At 43.5% G+C, this 12,331-nt stretch overlaps 1 protein-coding gene across 2 annotated transcripts in view; it reads right to left on the minus strand.

The window, feature by feature from the left end:
* The window catches only part of LOC147028293 (uncharacterized), a 70,848-nt gene extending 58,517 nt beyond the window's left edge, over positions 1–12,331 (minus strand). For both annotated transcript variants that reach the window (XM_085878566.1, XM_085878565.1), the window contains exon 1: positions 11,903–12,331. The gene's annotated coding sequence lies outside the window, so the exon portion shown is untranslated. The remainder of the gene's footprint in view (positions 1–11,902) is intronic.

A 12,331-nucleotide genomic window follows, 5' to 3' on the forward strand; every position in this document is an offset into this window, starting at 1 on the left:
GCAGGAACGAATGCTCTGAAGTGGGAACAACAGGTTTAATTCGGACACCGCCACAACACAGCACAGCACAGCATCGGAACATGGGCGGGTCCTCTGACTCTCCTTAACTACACCCTGGTTCTCCCATGTATGCATGCATTATCGTAAATTACTGATACATCTCAATATATCACTGTACAAATATTATTTGGAGATTGCATACGTGCTGAAATTCTTTCACCGGCATGCTTCCAGTCACTGAGACTGGCATTCGCAAATGCATTATTGGCAGTACCAAATAGTTTGCATTCAAAGCAATAAACACAGCCAGTGGTTGTTGAGTAACACAACCACTTATGCTCAATCTTCTCAACATTGGCACACTTACGAATAAACGTGTCCATAATACAGCCACACACATCCCTGACTGATATGACAAATCCATCATTTTATAGTGTGTTTTGTGTACTGATGCACCTCCTTCCTTGGCCCAATACTCCTGCGTTTCCACAGTAGTTGGTTTACATAACAATATCTGACATGACACCTGGCTGCTCCACTTCAATGTTCACTCCATTTGGTCCACCTGGTGTAACAACAGCCTCAGGCGGGAAGCTCATCAAAAGATCCAGGTGTGTAACCATGAGGAGGAGGTCCATCAGCATATCCACTTTGCGTAACACCATCCTCAGGGGGAGGCCCATCAAGAGATCAAAATGTATCACCTTCAGAAGGAAGCCATTCAGCAGGTCGAGATGTATTACATTGTGCAGAAGATCCACTTGCAGGTGCCAGAAAACCACTAATTTTGGGTAGTTTAGCAATAAGTCTGTCTTATTTATAGAAGTGTGAATGTGTCTGTCTCAATTTATCTATCTGTCTGTCTGTCTGTCTGTCTGTCTGTCTGTCTCTCTCTCTCTCTCTCTCTCTCTCTCTCTCTCTCTCTCTCTCTCTCTCTCTCTCTCTCTCTCTCTCTCTCTCTGTCTCTCTCTCTGTCTCTCTCTCTGTCTGTTCCTTATGCATGGCCACATATTTAAAGCTACAAACTCCATACTTGGGGTACAGATACAACATTGTATGAGAAGTAACAAGGGGTGTGAGGCCACAGCCTCAAACGCAGTTTCCATCCATCCATCTATCCATCCATTGGGACCATACTCTGTGCAGAGCATTGGTGCTGCTGAAGCAGTCTCCTTGGTTGTTGGGCACAATCCTGGACAGGTCACCACTCCGACACAGTATACCAGCATGCTGGCACTCATTTTGCCGACCTCAGAAGGAAAAAAAACTCATTTTGCCGACCAGTATACCAACCCCACTTGGTATTAATTCAACAGGAAAGTGGGATTTGAACTCAGGATTGAAGGATCCCAAGCCCACCACCCTAACCATTAAGCCAACATCAGGCATAAAGGCAGTTTACCATCAACAAATTGAGGCCAAACTGATCAATATAGCAATTTTTGGCAAACAGGATGACCAATTGGTCTCAAATTGAAAATACCGGATTATTTTAGGAATGTGTGATCAAGAGGGTATTATTTAGTTTTCTTCTCTGTGCTGTGTATGTCTTCTCCTAATCATTTTAGACATGATCAATTATGTGTTAAATCAATTTAAAAACTTTGTGGAGCCTTCATTTTCTTTGCTGCTCATTCCCTTTCTGCTCTTTTCCTCCATCTCTCTAAATCCCAATAACTGCAAAAGACTGATGCTTTCATTGGCACATGTGCACACAATCCCTCAACAAGCCCCCCCCAACCGCCTGCCCCCCCTGCAATGTTGCAATACTATTTAATGTTGGGCAGTATAAGTAACTCAGAGCCTGGGCTCTGAGTGAAACCAGAAGTGCAACACAATTAACCTTTTTAAAGTCCATTAAATAATTTAAATTGATAGATTAACTTCAAGCATTTGAGGAATGGCACAAGCTTTGATGAACCACCCTATATGTGAAACACCAGGATGGGAGTGTGTATCTGGGTCGGGATTCAAACTCTGGCGAGACAGCTTAGAGATGAGTGTGCACACCTCTTGGCCGGGGGTCTGCAACCTCCGGCTCTTTGTGGACTTATGTGTGGCTCTCGACCCTCATCGATCAAATCCAGTTATTCTCATTATCAATTTTCAAAAAAAAAAAGTTTGTGAGTGTCATGAAAGGATAAAACAATACTTGAGAACTTTGGCAATGATAAACAGAAAAATACATCCAAACTACCCGCAAATTCTGTGAACAAGACACATTTTCCACGACGCGATTATTTCAGCCATCTTGTCGACACATAACACAGCCTCAATTTTCAGCCTCAGTCGAGAATTTGAACCTTACTTCTAAAAAGCTAGTGACGCCCTGATCTTCTCTGGGATGGTAAGTAGTCCATTGGGACCACACTCTGTACAGAGTGTCGGTGTTGCCGAAGCAGTCTCCTAGGCTATTGGGCACAATCCTGGACGGGTCGCCACTCTGACACAGGATACTCGAATGACTCGGTCATCCCAGCAAGCTGGTACTCATTTTGCCGATCTCAGAAGGATGGCAGGCTGAGTCAACGCTCTGGTGAAGTAATTCAGCGGGCAACGAGGCTTGAACTCAGGACCCTCGGATCCCAAGCCGTCACCCTAACCACTGAGACTCAGGACCCTCGGATCCCAAGCCACCACCCTAACCACTGAGCCAACAACAGGCTTATGGTAAGTGAGAATCCCAACAATGAAAGATTTCTTTCTAAATAACAAACAATATGTTGTTTTGATAATGTTTTATAACTCCCCCTTCAATAAGTGTGCATGTGACGTCACCACATTTGCAATCTGCCATCTTGGAGTACAAACAAATAACGAAAACTACACTTGGACTGCATCATTGCATTTACATTTGTTGGATTTTTTTTTTTTACTGTATTTTGTTGTGGAAATTGTGGAAGGATTGGTTGGGGAGGATTGGTTGTCATATCATAGACTGTCTCCAAGCAACAATGCAAAGATTTTGATATGTAGGTTTGACCTCGAGTTATGAGGGTCGTTCAAGAGGGATTCGGAATGAGATTCTCACAACAGTCTAGGAAACGGCCAATTTGATTTTTACTTCTCAATATCTAATTATGTACCCCAAGTAAGGTGTGGTGTGTGTGTGTGTGTGTGTGTGTGTGTGTGTGTGTGTGTGTGTGTGTGTGTGTGTGTGTGTGTGTGTGTGTGTGTGTGTGTGTGTGTGTGTGTGTGTGTGTACATGTATGAAGATGGTACAGAGGTAGTACACTTACCTGCTGTCTTGTCTGGAATAGATTCCCGACCTGGCTATAAACTGTATGACAGGTGCTTCACAGACACGGTGTTGCATCACAGGTTGTGTCGACCCTTGGGTGGATGTTAAGCCAGGTGTCTGGTATGCTCACATTATTTGTTTAGTTGGTGTCCTTCTTGAAGAGTTTTTGGTCAAATAAACATCCAAGAGTGTTGTTTGGTGAACAAATGGGAAGGGGTGGGGGGGAGGAGGATCCTTGGTTAGAATGTGCTAAGAATAGCTTGGTCCATGTGCTTGAGTAGGTTAGAGTTACACCTGTATTAAGGATCTGTCAGGGGCAAATGGCATGTAATGTGTGCATCAACTAAAGCATTGATTGTAATGTTGGAGAAAAATAGGAAAAGGAGTACTGCATCATGCCTTCTGTCCAGTCGAGGCCAAGTGGAAGACTTGTGGGCACAACAGCACATGGAAAGTGCTTCGCTCTTTAAATGGAAACTTCACAGGCCATTAAGCCAAGGATTTTAGGCCAGGGCAGAAGAGGGAGTTGTGGAGCCCTGCAAAGTGGAAGAATGGCCCAAAATCAGGAGCCGCCCACTGGCAGTGAGCTGCCAATTGTAGGACGTGTGCTTGAAGGAAGGTCTGAAGGGGGTAAAAGCCGTGTCCACACATGCGCATCGTGAGAGATGGGACCAAGGAGGACAGAACGGTTTGAGATTACATTTCATTACATATATCTATCTATCTATCTATCTATCTATCTATCTATCTATCTATCTATCTATCTATCTCTCTCTCTCTCTCTCTCTCTCTCTCTCTCTCTCTCTCTCTCTCTCTCTCTCTCTCTCTCTCTCTCTCTCTCTCTCTCTCTCTCTCTCTCTCTCTCTCTCTCTCTCTCTCTCTCTCCTTGGTGGCTGACACTTATGGTTTGATAAACTACGAAGGCATTTCCTTGTCTCCATCCTGTGCTATATGTGCCTGCATGACAACACCATCATGGTGCACTGAGACCAGATAGTGCCTGCTGAAGTCTCCACCTGCCCCCGTTGTTTCCGTTTATTTGTATCCATGACGGAGACTCGTGGAAGAGCAAGAGCAAAATGGGAATGGGGAAATACCAACAGCAGAGTAGAAGTCAGAGTGAGATCGAGGGGAGGGGGAGATGGACACATGGGGATGAACAAGCTGCACACAAGCTGAATGAAACACAAGAAGAAGAATACGGGAAAGTGGGGATGAAACAGAAAGGAACAAACCATCTGAAAACTAACAAATGAAAAGAGGTGAGGTAGATGGGGGGGGAGGGGATCATAATAACCTCAAATCAAGGAGTGTTTGAGAATGGGGTAATTTGAGGTCGAAGATGGACAGGTAGAAGACATGAGTAGGAAGACATCGTGAGTATACCTGAGGTAGTGGTGAACAGCTGTCTTGAAGCCCTGAAGGGAAAAATTGGACTGAACAGACTGAGGAAGTTTGTTCCACTGGTGAGAGAAAAGAGGAACAAATGAGTGGATGTGAGCAGTGAACCTGGATTTTGGGGGTTCAATAAGAAGAGGGTTACTGGCAGACCGTGTGCGTCCTGCAGAAATCTGGGATGGACAAAGCCAAGAGAGGCCAAAGGGTGCAAGAACAAACAGAAGGCAGTGTAATTGTGGTATTTCAGTACCATTAGTTTATTACCATTTCAGACAAATTTGGTGCTTTCCTCACAAAATGCACAATTGTTATGCTATTTAGCTAAGTTGCCCCACTAGTGGGCCATCTCATTTGGATATTGGGCCATCTCAAATTCAGCCACTGATGGCTGTGGCAGCCATTTTCCACTGTCATCAAAAAATTTGAGATGGCCCAATATCCAAATCTGTTCATAATATGTTAGGCTACTAGTGTACCAAATTTGGCGCTTTCCTCACAAGATGCACAATTGTTATGCTATATTTAGCTAAGTTGCCCCACTAATGGAAAAGGGCATCTGAGTAAGTAACTACTATTCTCTTACCTCCAGGACTTCAAGAAAGCAGTGCACCGTCATCTGTTGTCATCCCAAATTAATGACCCATGATCTTATTAATGACCCATCAAATTAATGACCCATGACCCAAGTTGACCTTTCCTAACTCAATAATTTTACTTGCTAATTTCAGTCTTTTCTCCCCTCCTTCCTCTCCTCTTTTCCTCTCTTCCTGATCGTTCATTCCCTTGGCATTTGTCCTGTCTATTATAAGTTTCTCTTCCACGAGCCTCACTCCTGTAAATAAATTAAAAAACTATTTGATATGAAGGTGGCTATGCAGGGCATACGAGGGATGTCGTTGTACTGATCTCTTTAAAGTCACAATTCTACAGAATAAGTAACAAGCGCAACTTGTCGACATGAACAACGGAGAACGATTCGTGCCGCGAGAGGGAGCAGCGTCTCCACGAATTGATGTTTCCAAGGAACAATTACCAAACTTTCTGTGGATTTTACGAATCAATTTTAAAACAATACAAGTCTGGAGACGGCGATGGTTCACGAGCAATGTACACGGTTCGCCTTTTTTATTTTTTGACCTTCGAGGGGACGCCACGGGCAAACTGGCGGGACTCGGGAAAAACGTAAATGATGAAAGTTGTAGTACTCGAAGAGCACTACTTGCATACCAACTTTAATTCGAAACAGTTGAAAACCCGAGGAGCTCGATGCCCAATTTATTGATTTTTTTGACATTTTCTCAGTTCGTGACCTTGTGACCTTGTCCTTGGGACGAAAATGAAAAATGGAGCTCCGTGGGGCTATGCAGGTGCCATTGGGCTAATCAAATACGGAAACCCCTGCCAGATTCGACAAACCCCCTCGGAGAAGATGTAACTTGAAATAGGCTACCCCCTAAAAACACATGTTTTTTGGGCGTGGCTCCGCCCAAAATGGGTGCAGCACGCCCATTCTCAGGAAAACACAACTAGGTCATGATATACACCTCCCACCCAAATTCTATCAGGATCGGATCAAAACCCACAGAGCTATGTTCAGGACAGACAGACAGACACACACCCATAACGAATATAGTGGTCACTTACTTACTCGTGAACCAAAAATACTTCCAAAATCATTCCAGATACATCTGACCCATTTTTCTTTCCGAACCGACACTTAGCTTGGGTAACCACAACAGAATCATCAAATCAAATCAAATCACGTGACTTACCCAATGATCTGTAATTGTGGTGGTACCACGTCAAATTGTCTCGTTGAAGACGCAGACTTAGGGCAGAGTTGAGTTGCTACTTGAAATAACTGGGGATAAAAATGGTATTGACATGTAGGAGATCCCACTGACAGGTGAAAAGGAAAAATATGGAGGTGAACAGATAGACAACTTAGTATTTGGAAGGTGGACACGGATTTGTTGAGAAATTGATGTGTTCCTTTAAGGCCAGAGTTTGACTGCATGGAGAGCAGAATGGAAATAAATAATTCCTTGACCAATTCTTCCACCGGAGGTGGATGGAGGTTATGTTTCCACCGCTGTCGGTCTGTGAGCAAAATAGCTGAAAATGTTGTGGACGGATTCAGCCGAAACTTGGTGGACAGGTTTGGGATTGTGACAAAGATGAATCGATTCGATTTTGGTTCAGGTCCAGATCCAGATCCAGCCCATCAGTGGGATACAAAACGTAAACTGTTCATCCTGGTGGAGATATACGCTCCACCAAGTGCCGTTCTAGTTGCTAATGTATTGGCGTATTTAGTTGTACTCAGTGTTTGTGAGATGTTCAAGAGACCTGATCTTACATTATTATCCTTGTCATAAAGTCATGGGACAATATTGTTGATAATGCATCGCAAACTTTGCTTGTGAGCTACTTACTATCTTACATGATGACCAGCTCTAAGTGCCCTAATCACAGCTTGGACCATTACTGCTATTCATTTTTGATAGGTTGGAGGTGGAATTATTGTACATGAAACATGTACATGAAACATCCATCCATCCATTGGGACCATACTCTGTGCAGAGCATTGGTGCTGCAAGAGCAGTCTCCTTGGCTATTGGGCACAATACTGGACGAGTCGCCACTCCGACACAGGATACCAGCAAGCTGGCACTCATTTTGCCGACCTCGGAAGGATTACAGGCAGAGTCAACCCCACCTGGTATTAATTCAACAGCCGAGTGGGATTTGAACTCAGGATCCTTGGATCCCAAGCCCACCACCCTAACTATTAAGCCAACATCAGGCATAACATAAAACACATAGCTTCACACTTCACCTTCGTCCCACATTTTGATGCACCTTGCAAGGAGCACACAGGTGAAAGGCTTGTGTGCAACTAATTACAGCCATCCTAATGACCCCACAACTGCATCATATCGATGGGTTGATGGGTTGAAATAATCACGCGTTCCATACAATATATCACAGAGTTCTTTTGAAATTATTTCTGATTGTCAGATTAATCAAATCAAACCTTTCTGCTCATTTATACTCCTTTTTTATCGGGCTGGAATCTCTTGTGCTTCTTTGCTTCAGGGCAGCAGTCCAGTGCTATTCCATGATGTCCCCTGTACACCTACACATTATTTTTATATTCTCGTTAACCCTGCACCCTGTAGCTCTATCGATTTCTTACTCTGATGTTTGTTTGTGTCCCTTGTTTGCCTATTCCCCTGGAATCCACTGTCACTTTGTTGAACTTACGTAATCCTCTGTCGTCCAGCTCTTCCACAAGGCTTTATAACCGGAGTACAGAAAACAATTGGAATATCATTCGTTTTAAATATTCTAGCAATGGCAAGGAACTCCAGTTACTGATAAGAAATAAGAATGAAGGTATTTCCAAACAAATTTAGAGCAAGTTTTACATGATGGGTGATGTGATCTGATAGTCACATTTCAAAAGGAACAGAAAGAAATTATGACCACACTCGATAGATGCAGATTCATCACGGATTCACCGATCTGATCTGATCCTTCATCAGAGGTTTAAGGAACAGAGATGTTACATCCTAATAATTAGACGAGGTGCGAGGAAAACATTTCAACTGCTGAACCTCCTTTCCTGAGACATTCAACACTTCTGCTCACTGTTGTATGAAGATTTTAAAAAAATTTGACCACATCATTATGAACTGTTGGACTACCTCCATTATATTTTCAGACAAAATCTAGGCTCATGGAAGGGCTGGATGACAGAGCATAAAAGGGAACGTACTGAGTGGGGCAAGGGGGCAACATTTTGACACAACGTCGAGCAAGGGGATGAAGCAGCAGGAAAACATAATGGAGGAAGGGAAGGAACCTGCAAGTGGGAGGTTTGAGTTAGGAAAGATTAATTGGAGGAGATAAGATCACGGTTAAGAATAAGGGATGAAATGAGACGGTGGCACATGATTTGATTGAAGCCATTGAGGGAATAATGCAGCTGAACCACCTCTGGAAGGCCATTCCATAAATGGAAGAAAATAACAAGAAAGCGGAAGGTGCACAGAAAGCCTGGATTTTTTTTAGTTTAATCAAGAGGGGTTACAGGGAGAGCTCATGCATCGTGGATGAGCAGTGGAGGCTTAGAGGGCTGAGAGAAAAGAGGGAGGAGATGTGGTTAAAAAAAAGACCAGGCATAGTGGCATGCGCCTGTAATCTGGCTACTCGGAGGCTTGGGTTGGAGGATCGCTTGAGGACGGGCGCTCTACGCTGGGCCGCGCTATGAGAGGGTGTAGGGCAGCCCAGAATCATGGCGAAACCCAATCCTTATCTCTGTGTCGTAAGAGGCGACCAGGGTTGCGTCAGGAAGAGCATCCGGCGTAAAACCTGTGCCAAATCAGAATGCGGATCATAACGGATGATCCGCTGTGGCGACCCCTAACGGGAGCAGCTGAAAGACGAACAACATGTGGTTAAAAAAAATAACACCGACTTTTCTGTGATGTGAAGGCAACAGGTGTTGTGATTCGGCGTCATTGTGGGAAATCTTGATTTAGATTCCACAAGGTGTAGGGGAGATAGCTGTGATGCTGTGGCGCCAGCCCAAAAGGGAGCGCAGATCTTCATTGAGCTCCAGACAAAGGCTTTGTAGGCTGTGAGTACGTCTGATATTTTCAAGAAAGACTTAGAAAGACAGAGGATGCCCAGTCCACGGCTGGTTTTGGAAGCCAGCTTTGTTATGTGGTCTGCTGAGGAAAGGTAATGGCTGATTGTGAGGCCTAGAAGTTCAAGAGACTAAAGCTCTTCCATTGTCTGACCATGGAGATACACAGGTGGGTTATTGTTGTTGTTATTCTTTTTATCAAACGATTTCACCATCTGCAGTCTCAATGTAAGCATGTTGCACCCGCCATAAAACATTTTCTCAGGCCCTGAGGATCCAAAGTACAGCAGCACATTTTAACAGCTGGTTCAATCTGAAAAAAAAAAACACTCTTGTGGATGCACCTTGATGGAACTCACTTGCTGTACCATGCAAACAATTTCCAATGTCCAAGTCCAGATTTGTCTGCCACAATGGTCTCTGTTCACAGCACAGTAAGGGTAAAGCAAACCTTTTTGTTGGATGCAGAAATCGATACACTTCTGTGCATTACATGAAGGTGTGGAAATTATGTCACTTGAACCTGATTGCCTAGAATTGTCTGCAAGAATGGATGCGACTCCGTGGTAACGGTGAAAAACTGCTTGAACACTTCAATTGTAATATCGCCATGTTTTGTTTTTGACTTTGTAATGAAAATGTTTCATGATAATGTCAGACTATATCTTTCTATGCTGTTGGCGACAGAGGATGCCAAGCCTGTGACTGGTGTTGGAGCCCATTTTTGCTTGATGATCAGCTCAGAGGAGGTGATAGTTGATGGTAAAGCCTCGAAGTTCAAAACACTGAATTGCTTCTCATGAATGACAAGATAAATAGATATGAGGGTTATTTTGATGCTCCTTGAGGAAATACAGGGTGAGAATAAAACATGCCAGAGTTGAATGACATGCTCCATTTATCAAACCAGCATCTAATAAAATTCAGATCAGCAGATCATGATGCAGCTGCTGTGTGCCTGTCAGTGGGTTAGGGTACTGTACAATACAACATGAAGTCATTTGCAAAAAGGAAGAGAGGGTTTTTCCAGAGCAGAGTGGAGGTCGTTTATGTGGAGGCTTCGGGCAATCCAGGCTCCACTGACAAATGCGAGGAGAGGGTGCTATTGATAGCAATTGGTTAATTGTGCCAATGGAGGAGGAAGTCAGAAATCCAGGTATGAAGATGGCTTTGCATGCCACAGGCAGCGAGCTTGGCAAGAAGAGTAGGATGCCAGGCTGTGTGTTGAATGCCAGAGTTATATCCATGGAGACAGTCTTGACCTCGTTTGAGATTTCAGACCTCCATCCATTGTGGAGAGAAGAGCAGCAGCATGTCCAGAGTTGAATGACCGTCTTGGAATCCTAACTGATGGTCACAGATCAGGCTGTTTTGAGAAGAAGAAAGAATTGATGTCAGCAGCAATAATGAATTCCATGACATTACTTACAACTTAGACAAGATGAAAGTGGAAGTAATCTTTAAAATGCTGTCTCGTCAATAGAATCTATCTTGTATCAGTTTGACTCCAATGTTCAATGGCTCAACCTTCAAGACCATTCGTTGTTTATGATTGTTTTATATAGTTTATGGTACACAATATGATTGGATGTTTTACATCATATGGTTTTCAGACACCTGTTTTCATTTCATACCAGTGGAAAGTGCAGAAACCATGTACCTTTCCTCATAACCACTGATTCTTCTTTTTCTTGCGTATGGCGGCTTGGCTTTCATTTTGTTGGGGCGTGACTATGCCGCTGATGCTGTACCCCTCTACCAGTACACTGGAACTCATTTCACCAACCTCGGAAGGATGATAGGCTGAGTCAACCCCACCTGGTGTTAATTCAGTGGAAAACGGAGCTCAAACTCAGGACCCAAAGATCCCAAGCCAGCCACCCTAACTACTAAGCCAACACCAGGCTTAATGACCACCGATTCTGCTCTTTGAGAGGGCAAGTAATTTTGACGATAATCACTGACCTTTCCTGCAAAGTAAAATAGTACGGCAGACGTCGACTCTTCCAATGCTATGGGGATCTACTGAAGCAGCAGATAATGGGACCATATTTTCCATAGGCTGTGTCTGCGTGGAACATAACACAAACAGTCAGTATGTGTCATACACAAGGAGAAGGAATAACTAACTGCATCAGCAAAGTTGCTCCCCCACCATTTAGGGAAGCAGACATTTCAACAGCTGGCCATGGATCCCATACGTGAGAAGGCAGGCAGGAGCCAGAAAGGAGCTAATTACAGGCACCACCTGCTTGTAAAAAAAAAAGTTTCCCTCTGCATTAACATCTATGCTGAGTGAACAACAAAGCCTTTGGCTGTATTTTGAAATATTTATCAGTTCAACAATAGGTGTTAAACAGCAACATCCAAGGTATCCGTTTCATTCTATTTTCATGAGTAACTATTCAGGTTTGCTCCAAAGAAAACATCCGGCCTGATGTTCCTGCGAAGTACAGGCTTTTTTTTTTCTCTTCTCTCTCTTCCTTCTTTTCCACTGCATCTGCCTTAGATATGAGAAAGTCGTCGATTTCCCATGGAGGGTCAGATGCCTTGATTGCACAATGCACAATGTACTTGAATGCACAATTTCTGACGCAGGGTTTACTCACCTGTTCCCACTTGTAATGGAGAGTTTTATTAGCCACGACACTTCGGCGGGCGCTTGCTCGGCTTTCCACGATCCTTCAGCTGTGCAGTCAGCAAGACGAACAAGGACTCTGCGCTTCCTCAAAATAAATTGCACATGAATTCCAAAGTAATAATAATTCTTGAAGTCGTTTCAAAACGTTTAAAAAATATATATTTTTTTGGTGCTCAAACTACATGAAACTTTAAAGAACAATATATTAGCTACTGCACGAGAGATTGAACATCCCTGAAAAGTAAGTTGTATTTAAGGTGTTTCATGCAAAACATACAGTATGAGAATACTCGGAATCAAAGTAATACAGACGAAATATTCTCAACTTGTACCGGTCGAACACACCTTCATGCTTTCCATTTTCATGTGTGTCATGTGCACGGCAGTGCAGCTAAAA

Source organism: Eptatretus burgeri, chromosome 4 (assembly GCF_056783735.1).
Source record: "Eptatretus burgeri isolate ZD-2024b chromosome 4, Ebu_testis_v1, whole genome shotgun sequence".
Classification (NCBI taxonomy): domain Eukaryota; kingdom Metazoa; phylum Chordata; class Myxini; order Myxiniformes; family Myxinidae; genus Eptatretus; species Eptatretus burgeri.